Below are 12,956 nucleotides of genomic sequence, written 5' to 3' on the forward strand. Positions count from 1 at the left end.
GTAATCTTGTAGTTTATCAACTTTGTGTAAACATATTGTTATTAATAAAATAAGTTTTATTTTATAAGTATTTACTTAATCTAATAAACTAAGATCCGAGGTTATTTTATATAAATTTAAACAAGTATGTGGAGACATACAGGTGGATCTTGTTTAAATAATAACCTAAATGGTCTGTAGTAGATAGATAAGATTGTGTACCTTATCCTGGTGACACTACGGATAAGACTCGTTTTATAGGTGTTACAAATGTTGTAAAGTGCTATAAATGATTTGATCCTGATCATTCATGTGGAGACATGCGAGCGGGGTATCCTATATAATGAGTTTGTATAAGACTGAACCACGAAATGATTAGTCTCTTTATATAACACCATTGATAATAGAAACTTACATTTCACTAGGATGACCATAGGTGACATGACCTGAATCTTGAGTAAGTACTAAGTTTGGTGACCACTTGGGAAGTCCTCGTGTTGCACCCCTTTTTGTCATTATTTCTTCTCCTTCTTCTGTTTTCTAAAATCGTTTCAATTTCGCCATTTGATTTTTTTTGTTCCCTTCCCGCTTCTACGACGTACAACCGCCCCCGCTCGAGCTCGTGCTCGTGCCCGTGCCTGCGCGGGCCCCGATAGTCGTTCCGACCGATTCAGCGTGCCCGCGCAACGCGTCCCGCATGGCTCAAATGGAATTTGTGCGCATTCCATGTTGGGTGCGATCATACCAGCACTAATGTACTGGATCCCATCAGAACTCCGTAGTTAAACGTGCTTGGGCGAGAGTAGTACTAAGTTGGGTGACCATTTGGGAAGTCCTCGTGTTGCACCCCTTTTTGTCATTATTTCTTCTTCTTCTTCTGTTTTTTAAAATCGTTTCAATTTCGCCATTTGATTTTTTTGTTCCCTTCCCGCCTCCACGACGTGCAGCTGCCTCCGCTCATGCCCGTGCTCGTGCTCGTACCTGTGCCCGCGCGGGCCCTGATGGCCTTTCCGACCGGTTCAGCGTGCCCGCACGACGCGTCTCGTATGGCTCAAATGGAATTGTGTCTTGTGTAACTGTGTTCCCAGCTCCCCAATCAAACGAATCCCCAAGATGGTAGGCTTGTTGAGTCGGCGATCTAGCCACTCTCACCCATACAAATTAAAGGACCGCCTTCATGATAAGAGTATATTAACATGTAGCAGAGAAAATTAGAATCAATAAGCACTCTAATTATACTTAATTTGAGTCTAAAACATGCTTCAAAGTAACTATTACAGAAGGGGGTTTGTTTAACACAATACCTTTGATGAATCCTCTTCAATACCAGCTGAGTTCCACGTAAAAGTGCTTCAATCTACAAGTAGACTACCATAAAGATCTTCTCTACTATTCTCTTGCAAGGATTGTGTGGTGGAATCACTAAATTGAGCTGGATATTATGAAGATATGTAGAGGGTTTTGGTTTCTGCAAAGTTCTTCAAAGCTTAATCCAATTATTCAACCCAACACTTCAATTTATAAAGCTTTCATCATGCAAATTCATAGCTTGCATGAAGGCCAACTCCTACTTCATGGAGAAAATGGAATTGGATGAGTAAGGTGCCATGCACCACAGTGGAGATTTCCAACTTCTGGAAATCTCCACGTTGAGTTTTGTTTTCAAATTAGTTTTTCCAAAAATTGATTTCTAAAACCAATTTTTTTAAATAAACTAATTTAATTTGATTTATTAGTTTTTTATATATAAAATTAATTCATTCAATTAATTTTTAAATAAAACTAATTAATTAAATCTTTAAATTAATTTGTTAATTTAATATATAATATTAAATTAATAAAAGACCAATTCCACTATAACGAAATTAATTTTATACAATTAATATTTAAATCATATTTTAAACATTAATCGATTCTCCAATTTTGTTTAATGTCAATAAAATTAAACATTTCAATAGTATCGAATATAATCAATAAAAACCCTAATTGAATTTGAACATTTCAAATTCTAAACCCTAATTTCAAATCTCATCAAGATTACTCAATTTACTAATCCAAATTACGAGCTAGTAAAGGGACCTTATGGACCTAAAAATCATAAGCTTCAACGACTTGTAATTAATTGGTTAAACTCTTTAAACCGAATTAATTACTATTCCCTAACTACCAAAACATTCCACTATAGCTCGATAGTTGCACTCTCCTCACTATAGATATATTTTTGTCAATTTTAACCATAATCAGTAAGTCAATCCTTCATAGGTCATTCGTATTTACAGTTGGGTAAAAGATTACCATTTTACCTCTATAAATACATCTTGCTCCTTAAGCTCCCACTAATCCTCCATTGAACAATTGATTTATAGTCCAACTTATAAATATAACCCTCTCTTCCATGAGAGGATAGGGCCCCATTGTTCAAGAAAAGGCATCAGCGCTTAAGAGAACAACCCATCTGCTAACCCTAAATCGGGTAGGAGTGAATTCCATATTGCAAAGCTATGTCCCCAGCTATCTATCCGGTCTTATCCCTAAAATGAAAGGCTTATTGAGTAGTGTTGTTGGACTACTCTCACCTATGTGAATCAAAGGATAATCTTGAATAAATAGGAGTTCATAGTTAGCTTAGGATTAAGATCGAGTTACCCTAGGTCATTGAGTTTGAAATAGTCAATTTTAACAGTAAATGGTTGTTATAAAGAAAAGTGACTATTTCGATGTTTTCACTCACATGTCTCTACAAACTCATTGCACAAGATGCCTCCACTCACATGTCTCTACGTGAATGATTTTTGGATCACATCATTTATATCAGTATACAAAATGGGTTTCATCCAATAGTATCACCAGGATAAGGTACCTAGTCTCATCCGTATACTTATAAACCATTTTGGCTACATACTAAAACTTGATTTATTTTTATGTCACCACATAAAGTTAATGTATTCAATTTATAGCCATGGATTCATTTATTAGTTTTTCATAAAAGGATGGAATATCAATAGTAATTTATTGGATTAAAAAAACTCAACAACATTTTTTATTGATAAATAGAATATGTTAACAACATTTACGAACTGCTAGTTTAGGAAATTCCCAATAATCTTCCACTTGGACTAACACTCTAGTGAGATAAACATATAAATATATAATGTTTACAATGTCAAGAAATAAAGAGAGAAAAATACAATAAACTAGGGCATCCAAAATACCCTTTGACATTCTCCATTTGTCCTAGATTATGTTGGTCGTAGTCCTAGTCCAACCAAGTGGCCCTTGAACACTTTAGTCGAGAGAGCCTTTGTAAACGAATCAGCAAGGTTGTCTCTTGAGGCTATCTACGGGACTATCACATCTCCTCGGTGTACGGTCTCTTTGATGAGATGGTACTTTCTTTTGATATGTTTTCCATGTTTGTGACTTATATGTTCCTTGGAATTAGCAACTGCACCACTATTATCACAATATAGAGTGATGGACAGGTGCATATTTAGAACCACTTTCAAATCTGTTAGAAACTTGCACAACCACACAGCTTCTTTAGCTGCTTCGCATGCAACTACATATTCTGCTTCCATCATGGAGTCAGCTATACAGCTTTATTTAATGCTTCTCCACACTATAGCTCCTATGTTAAGAGTGAAAACTGGTCTTGAAGTAGATTTCCTAGAATCTACGTCAGTCTGAAAATCAAAATCAGTGTATTCTTTAAGGATCAAATCCTTAGGTCCATACATAAGCATATAGTTCCTCGTTCTCCTGAGAAACTTAAGGATGTTTTTGACAGCCTTCCAATGACTGTGTCCTGGGTTAGATTGGAACCTGTTAACGATTCCAACTGCAAAGCATATGTCAAAACGAGTACATAACATAGCGTACTTTAGACTCCCAACTGCCGATGCATATCAAATTCTTTTCATTTCCTCAATTTCTTGAGGTGTCTTAGGACACTGTTCCTTTGACAGATGAATCCATGTCTAAAAGGTAACATACCCTTTTTGGAATTTTGCATGTTATATCTTGACAACATTTTGTCAATATAAAATGCCTGAGATAAAAGTTTTGTTCTTTCAATTTTGAAATATCTGAATCCCAAGAACATATTTAGCGTTTCTCAAATCTTTCATTTGAAACTGTGATGCTAACCATCTCTTTACGTCAGCAAGGTAACTTGTTTTATTCTCAATGAGCAAGATATCATCAACATAAAGTACCAAGAATGCTACCTTTTGTTGTCTATCATCTTATATACACAAAGTTTGTCAACATTCTGTTCAAAGCCATAAGATTTGATCGCAGTGTCAAATCTTATATTTCAAGATCTAGAAGTTTGCTTCAACTCATAAATGGATCTCTTAAGCTTACAAACCTTTTTGTTTTTTACCCTGTTTAATGAACCCTTCTGGTTGAGATATAAAAATACTTTCATCAAGATGGCCATTAAAAAAAACTGTCTTGACATCCATTTTCCATATTTCATAGTCATAATATGCGCTAATGGATAAGAGTATTCTTATTGATTTTATCATGACAACAGGAGAGAAGGTTTCTTCATAGTCAACCCCCTCCCTTTGGGTAAAATCTTTTGCCACGAGTCTGGCTTTATAGGTTTGCACCTTGCCAGTTTTGTCACTTTTCCTCTTGTAAATCCATTTACAACCTATAGTTTTAACCTCATGTGGTTGATCTACAAGATCCCAAACATAATTGAAGTACATGGACTCCATTTCTACATCCATGGCTTTTATCCATTGTTCCCTATCAATATCTTCCATCGCTTGTTTAAATGTCAATGGATCCTTTAGACCATCATTAAGTATGATGTATTGAGTTTCTGTTAATCCCATAAAGTGTTCAGGTTGATGAACAATCCTCCCACTACGTCGAGGCATTCTTAACTCTTAAGAAGAATGTGATGGAGCAACAACCGTTGTTGATTGACCAACTTCATCAACAACTTTTGTTGATTTATTTGTAGTATTTTTGGTCATTTCTTTCGATATTATTTTACTGTGCGGTTGATGACTGCTAATATGATCTTCTTCCAAGAATGTAGCATTTGTTGAAACAAATACTTTATCTTCTTGGGGATCATAGAACAATCCTTCTTTTGTTTCTTTTGGGTATCCAACAAAGAGGTATAATTTTGAACGTCATTCCAATGTCTTAGGATTTTGTATCAACATCTGTGCTAGACATTCTCAGACCCAAAAGTAATGTAAACTACCTTTACGTACTTTCCATAACTCATACGGTGTTTCAAAAACACTTTTTAAGGGAATCATGTTCAAAATATATTTTTTTAAATAAATAAAATGTTTGTACAATACAATTACAAACTACAAGACCCTATGAGATTTAGGGCATCAACCCCAACAATCTCCCACTTGTCCTTAAGTTAGTGGGGTGTACAATATACAAGTCATAGTAATATACAAGTACAAAAATCAACTAGGGCATAAAATGCGCCCAGTACAAAATCTCTCACTTTTCCTAGACTATATGTGGCATGTCCGTTAAACCCATATTTTACAGATGATCCTCAAACACCTTAGCTGTGAAGGCCTTTGTAAATGGATCAACAACATTGTACTCCGAACCTATCTACGTGACGTTCACGTCCCCTCGATGCACAATCTCTCAGATGAGATGATACTTTCGTTCTATGAGCTTCCCGCATTTATGAGTCCAAGGCTCTCGAAAATTACCCACAGCACCACTATTATCCCAATAAATGGTGATGGGCATTGACATGTCTGGAAACATTTCTAGATCAGTTAGAAATTTCCTGAGCCACACAGCTTCCTTAGCAGCTTCACAAGTCGCTACGTACTCAGCCTCCATGGTGGAGTCAGCAATGCACCCCTGCTTGGTGCTCCTTCAGACTATTGCCTCTCCGTTAAGATTAAACACTGATCCTGAAGTGGATTTTCTAGAATCCTTATTAGTTTAGAAATCAGAGTCCATGTATTCTGTAAGGATCAAATCCTTAGAACCACACACGAGCATGTAGTCCTTCGTTCTCTATAGATACTTGAAGATGTTCTTAACGACAGTTCAGTAATCATATCCTAGAGTAGAGAGATATCTACTGACTATCCCCACCGTATAGCAGATTTCATGTCTAGTACATAACATCTCATACATTAGGCTGCCAACAGCCGATGCATAAGGGATCCATCTCATTTCCTCAATTTCTTGAGAAGTCTTAGGATACGAATCCTTAGAAAAAAAACAACTCCATGCTTGAAAGGGAGTAAACTACCATTGTATAAAGGTAATTATTAGTTTTCAATAATATTTCAAAATTGTTAAAAATAAATTCGTTTTCATTCTTATCTCTACCTTTTCTACTGGGGCTTCAAAGTCTTCATCCGCATGTCCCTCTCTTCTCCGTTCAAAATATTCAAAATCTTCACAAATTCATTATTTTTTACTATGATTCTTCTTTTATATTTTTCAATTTCATCCACGATTTCATCATTTACCCATGATTTTTAATTCTGGAGAAGCTCATCATCTCAACTTGATCAGCTAACAAGGAGGATTTGAGGCCAACTGAATGAGGATCTGATTTCATTGATTAACAATGAGGATTTTCGACAAAAGAGGTAATCATTGAAATGGCTCTATTTTTGGTTTGCTTTGGTAATCATTGATTACTTTGATTTTGTCAATAATAGGACGTTTATGATTAGTTCTGTTTAGTTTAGGTTATGATTTTTTATTGATTTTTTCTATACTGCCACTACCACTGCATCATGAAAATTTATATATTTATTCGAAGGTTATTAAACACCTTTGAAAAAAAATACATTTTTATCAAATTACTTAAAAAAAACCCTTGAAAAATATATTGTCTTTATGGAACGTTTTTAAAGAAACCCTGTAAGAAAATATATTCTTACAAAAAATTATTTAAAACTTTTGAAAAATTATATTCATTAACTAAGAAATGTATTAAATTTTTCTAGAGAAAAAATGTATTAATCTTTATAAATGTACATTTATCGAAGGAATTTTAAACATTTGAAAAAAAAGTTCATTTAAAATTTTTATATTTTTTAATTTAGAAAAGAAAAAAAAAACTTTTCTTAAGGGTTTAATTCTCACTTCGTCTTCACTTTTATAGGGCTGAATTTTCTTCCTCTATTGAACATATCATCTCCAACTCGATTTTCAAGGTCATTCGATCGCATTGCTCAATTGTCGCTCAACAGTGTGGCGACAATTTCTTTCCTTTACCTTTCGAGTTTCATCATGAGGTATGGACTTAGGCGATTTTTTTATTATTCAATAAACTCTACGATGAAAGCAAAATTATGAGAAAAGGATACATGATTCAATGTAATTAATTCGAAATCGAAGTTCTCATCTCAACTAATTGGATCTGGATTTTGAATCATTGAATGTTTAAATTTGTTTGTTTATTGATTGTATTTGGATTCACAGTCATTTTTTAGCTCCAACGACCCAAGTAAGAGAAAATGGCATCGACTATGGAGGACAACATCAATCGATTTTTTAAATGCTTCAAATGTGGTGTTTCTCCTTCTCGTAAGTACTATCTCTTGTTTATTTTGAATCTCTTCAATTCTGGAAGCCTAGCATATTCCACGAAGCAATGTACTACGAACCTCATTTTTAGACACAATTGGATTTCTATGGCGAAGCATGATAATCATTGCAATAAGATTTACTAGATCTCGTGAACTAGAATTATGATAGAGAAACAATGTATACTATAACTTGTAGGTCAAATTTCAGTAATGGCAGGGTGATCAACATGAATGTTCTTCGTTTCTGTATGTCTTCTTCTGATTATGTGAAGTTATCCATCATTTTCATAATCAGAATCTGCTGTGAGGGGAAAAAAGAAGAGAAAAAGTAAATTGAAGCATGTTTATGAGTTTTGGAGAAGAAAGATGTGATATCTTTATAGAATGATTAAAAACTTAATCTCCAATGGTAAAAATAGGTCATTTGGGGTATAAAACGGGTAGGAATAATTAATTTGTTAGAAGAAAGAGAGTGTTGGTTTCTTGTTATGGCTAGGAAGCCATATAAAATTTATTTAATTAGGTCACCGCAGATTTGCTAAGAAACATGCAGATTTTGTAATCTACGTCAAATGGCTATTGAGGCAACCATATTGTTGAGGCCTCGCTAAATAGTTTTTTGAAACCTTGAGCAATAATGTGTAGTAGGAGGAGAGCAGGGCTATCTCGAGCAACCATGCTGCTTGTGTAATCGATCTTTGGACAATCATTGTTTCATTTCGATCCTGTTTATTCATATAAGCCTAATAATTAGAAAAGGTAGTTGTTCGAATCAGCCATTAAAGGGCTCATGAGAATTGATGCAGTTTGCATAATGTAACTTTTTGTTATCATTGTGGGTTAGGATTTTTCCAATTGTTTTTTGAATTTCCTTCATATTTTACTTTGAGTTTCTTACTTTTAATGATGTCAATTCATTAATTTTGTGCAATGTCCTTTTATCCAGCAAGAAAAACTCGGCTAAAGGGTAACTTAGACCGGGAGAAAAATAAAGGATGGATGTTATAACCTAATGCATGTTATCACCTATTTTGACAAATTAATTATTCCTACCCTTTGTTAATGATAATTTTGCAGCGTGTTTCTTGTTAACTTTGGTATTTAACTTATTTCTTTTACCTAAATTTTGAGAACAAACTTATTATTGCAACTGGAAAAAGGGCATTTCCCCTCTCCAATTTGATGCAACTTTTCCTCTTGTATTGTGCCACATGATTGATTAGTCAACGAGAATAGGGCTTTTGTTGTCAGTGATTTTATTGATTGAGGAAGGGATATCCAAGTACTCATTCTCTCCCTTTTATTTTTTGAGTTGTTGAGTTATTAATTGCTACATCTTTCAATTTTCTTTTTGATGTTGACATCTTGATAATAGTTATTCTTACAAAATTTTCGTACTCATTGATGAATAAACTAGCTTAAAGTAATAATTTGGTTTCATTTACCGATTAAGTAGAATGGTTGATGGTATTCAGATACATTTTGTTTGGAAGCAGGTTATGCCTAGCTATTGTTTTTTTTTTTTTTTCAAACTCCAAACAAATTAAATCTCTCTCACCTATGTCAATACTTAAGAACTTGATCTTAGCCGCAATTATCATCATAATTTTAATACTCATTTCCTTATTGAACTGATGGCTCATCACCATGACCTACAAGGTTTGGTTACATTTAGTAGATGTCTAATAGAGACTATAGTTTTATCTTTTGAACTATAGACATATAGAGACTGCAACTTTTATTTGACTCATTGATGTAATAAAATTATACACTCATTGTTAGGCAGTCTCTTGCTTTTTACAAAGGAGGTTTCACATTCTTATTGTGAGCACATTATATCACATGGATAGAAGTTGGATGCAAATTAGAAATTCGGTATTGCAAGAATATTGAAGTAGAGTCGAAAGATTTTTGTTGGGAATGCGACTAAAGTCCCACATTAGTTAGATAAGAGGAGGATCATAGGTATATAAGTGAGCATGATTATCTCCATTGGTATGAGGCCTTTTGGGTGAAACAAAAAACAAAGCCATAAGGGTTTATGCCCAAAGTGGACAATATCATACCACTATGGAGATAGTTTGAGGATCTTGTCCCTACCAATTTTAAATTTTGCATTAATGCATGCAACCCCCTGTCAATTATCTTGTCCATGCAAGAGATGAAATAATGCAATACTTAAAACATTGTGTCCATGTAAGAGATGATGTTGAAGCAGATTTGTTAATGAGTCTGAACGTCTTCAAGAATATGACAAAGAAAAATTGAGATGCAAGTACTCAAGCATCAATTATCAAATTAGAAATTCGTTGTGAGGATAGATTTCTAACAATGATGGTAGATATATGTAAACAATTTGTTTCTAGTTGATTGAATGCAATAGTTGGATGTTCCATAATTTAGAAAATCTTTTTGTGCACTTTTATGACAAATCTAAGAGTTCTTTCATCTATATAGTTTCCTATTCTTTCTATTCCATTCCATTCCCTTGACTTGTAATTTAGGGTATTACAGGAAGGTGAATTAGTAAAAAGAACCTTCTTGAGATTTGTCAATAATAATTGAAAAGTTCTAAAATATTTTACGAGAGAATTTTCGAAGGATTTACGATTGTTGATAAATAAGTATTTTTTAAGGCTTTAAAACCTTTGAAAATAGTATTATAAGCCTTCAAATATATGAAACATTTCGAAAAAGACTACTTGAAAATAAATAATTGTCGATAAATAATTTGATAATTTTCGAAGGTATTTGACTTTTGAAAAAAAATAATTTTCGAAGGTTAATAAACCTTTGAAAAATAATAATTATTTGAATTTTGAAAATAATAATTTTCGAAATATTTTTTCAAAGGTTGTGACCTTCGAAAATGATCAATTTTCTTGTAGTGAATTATCCTAAACTTGATTGATTATTTGTAATGTCTCTTGAATTTACATGTCATTGCTTATGTTTAGAAGGAATATTGATAGGAGAAGAAATATGCAAAATATTATGTTCAAAATCTTTATTGTTCTTTTATTATTATTATTATTATTATTATTATCGATTTCAAAAGAGGGAGAGGTAATTAGAAAAATGAAAACTTGTTATTGAAATATATCATTTGTATTCAAGTAACTTGAAATTATATATGCGTGTTGATTGTTATTCAAGTACATATTTCATATCAAACACCTCTTATAAAAAAGGGAGATTGTTGGTTTTTTGGTCTTTAATCTTAAATTAATTAATTAATGTTTTGATGATAACAAACTTGATTTTATTTACTAACAATTTTAGTATTTGGATGAGTCCATTATGTAAGGTTCGAATTTATGGATCCAACGCAATTTGAATCTCTATAGCTCAAACAAGATAAATCTGAAATAAGCTTAACGGAAAAATATTTGTGTCAATGATATGGCGGCCAAATTAATCAAATTGGACTTAATTAGAAGGTGATATGAGGATGAATGAAGAAGTGACACTTGGTGTGCTTTAGTTGGATTCAAAAAAGAAAATGAATTTTGATTTTTGCTTGATTTTAATTTAAATTAAAAACCAAAAGAATTTAAAATGAAAATGGAATTTTAAAAAGGAAAATATATTATATATACATATATGACCATCGAGTCATTTGATTAAAAAAAATTAAAAAAATAAAGTTTTTGCATGTTACAGTTGGAAGTGTTTTAATATATATTATATTTATTTATTTTTCCTTTTAATCTCAACCTTTAAATTTCTTTTTTTCCTAGATCCAATGGCTCAAATTGATTTTAGTTTTCAACATCTTCTCTCTCTTTCTAAACACTTCATTTTCTCCGAATTAATTTCACATCTTTTTACAATTATCCATAATTTATTAAGCTTCCGTTGTTATTCTCTCAAACCTCTCATTTTTTTTTCCTTTTCATTTTATTCTTGAGAGATTTATTGTAAGCTCAAAATTTATAAATCTACTCCTTTAAAAAGTTTGTTGAGTGTACTATTTATTTTTTCAAACTATTGTAAGGGTTGCTTTTGATCTGAAAAAAGAGTCGTTGTACTGTGAAAACGATCGGGTTTGTTCTTGCGCTCGAAAAAAAAACGTTGTAGCGATTCGACTTTAAGCCATGGAAAAAGTCAAATTTGAGTGACAAACCTAGAAAGAGCTTGGAAAGTGGATGTAAGCCGATTGTGCCGAACCACTATAAAATTCTCGTATGTCAATTTCTCTATACCTCAACTATTTAATTTTGCAATTAATTTGTTCTTAAATTTTGTTGCTTTAAATTATTTGTAATTTTTGTTCTTAAATTTAATTGCTCATATATATTTATTCTTAAATTTATATATCCTTGACGAATCATTTAAAAATTGTGCTTTAAAGTGTGATGATTAATTTCTTATTTAATTCAAAGTGATTATTTGTATAAATTTATTGTTTAAATTACTTGTTAGCAAAAAGTTTGTTAATTTGTTTAATTGAGCTCACATTAGTAAAAAGTTTTGATTAGTTTGATTAAACTCTATTCACCCCTTTAGGGTTGCCAGTCCTATAAGAGAAAGTGAAAGAAGAAAGAGAGAAGAAGGTGAGAGATTATTGAAAATTAGGAGGGAGAAGAGAGGATGTAATTATTAGAAAACTACGATATATTTCTAAATATTCTTATAAAAGTACCACATTTTCATAAATATTTTTAAAAACTAAAATATAATTTTAATTTTACCCTCCAAACTAGTAAGGTTAGAAATGTATAAATTTATTACTTTGGAATGTTTGAACTTGGAGTAAAAAACTAGTTCTTCTCATCTCTTAGTCTTTGATCAAAAGATAATCTAAATCTAATCCTTCACTTTGGAATTGTTGTAAAATTGATTGGGAGTTTTAGAATTTGATATTAGGGGTTCAACATTTGGAGTTCCTAATTTTCAAAATATAGGGTTTTCATATCATATATAATATGTAAATAAAATTTATGTTGTATATTTTGATTTATATTGTACTATCGTATGTGACAATTATATCGAAACTTTTGAATGGTACAACCATCTATTTGAGTACATTTATATTTCATATATTGATTATAATATTTCTAAATATCTAATACCATGTTCTAAGGTATATTTAAAAATAACCATGAATCCGCTAGAAAAACCAATAAGTTGTCGTGATACCAATTGTATTTGAGTACATATCAAATATATTTCATATATTTGTTAGAACATTTCCAAATAAATAATAGAATATATTGCATATACCAGCGATATATCATATAATACGCAAAACAAACAATAAAATATATCCTATAATATAAAAATCAACATGAAAAATAAAATGGAAAATAAAAAGATATTAAATTTCATTTTCTTTCTCTAATTGAAAATAGAAAAAAAAAATCGTATTAAATGCATTTTCTCTCCAAATTAACACTAAAACCCTCCTTTTGTAAA

At 32.0% G+C, this 12,956-nt stretch overlaps 1 non-coding gene across 1 annotated transcript; it reads left to right on the forward strand.

Annotated features, from left to right (window-relative positions):
* The first annotated feature begins 710 nt into the window (after nt 1–710).
* On the forward strand, nt 711–829 carry LOC150035111 (5S ribosomal RNA). Its single transcript, XR_016531009.1, has one exon. It is a non-coding gene; the product is annotated as a 5S ribosomal RNA (ribosomal RNA).
* Nucleotides 830–12,956: the final 12,127 nt, after the last annotated feature.

Source organism: Benincasa hispida, chromosome 7 (genome assembly GCF_027475165.1).
Source record: "Benincasa hispida cultivar pf3 chromosome 7, pf3_genome.v1.1, whole genome shotgun sequence".
NCBI classification, from domain to species: domain Eukaryota; kingdom Viridiplantae; phylum Streptophyta; class Magnoliopsida; order Cucurbitales; family Cucurbitaceae; genus Benincasa; species Benincasa hispida.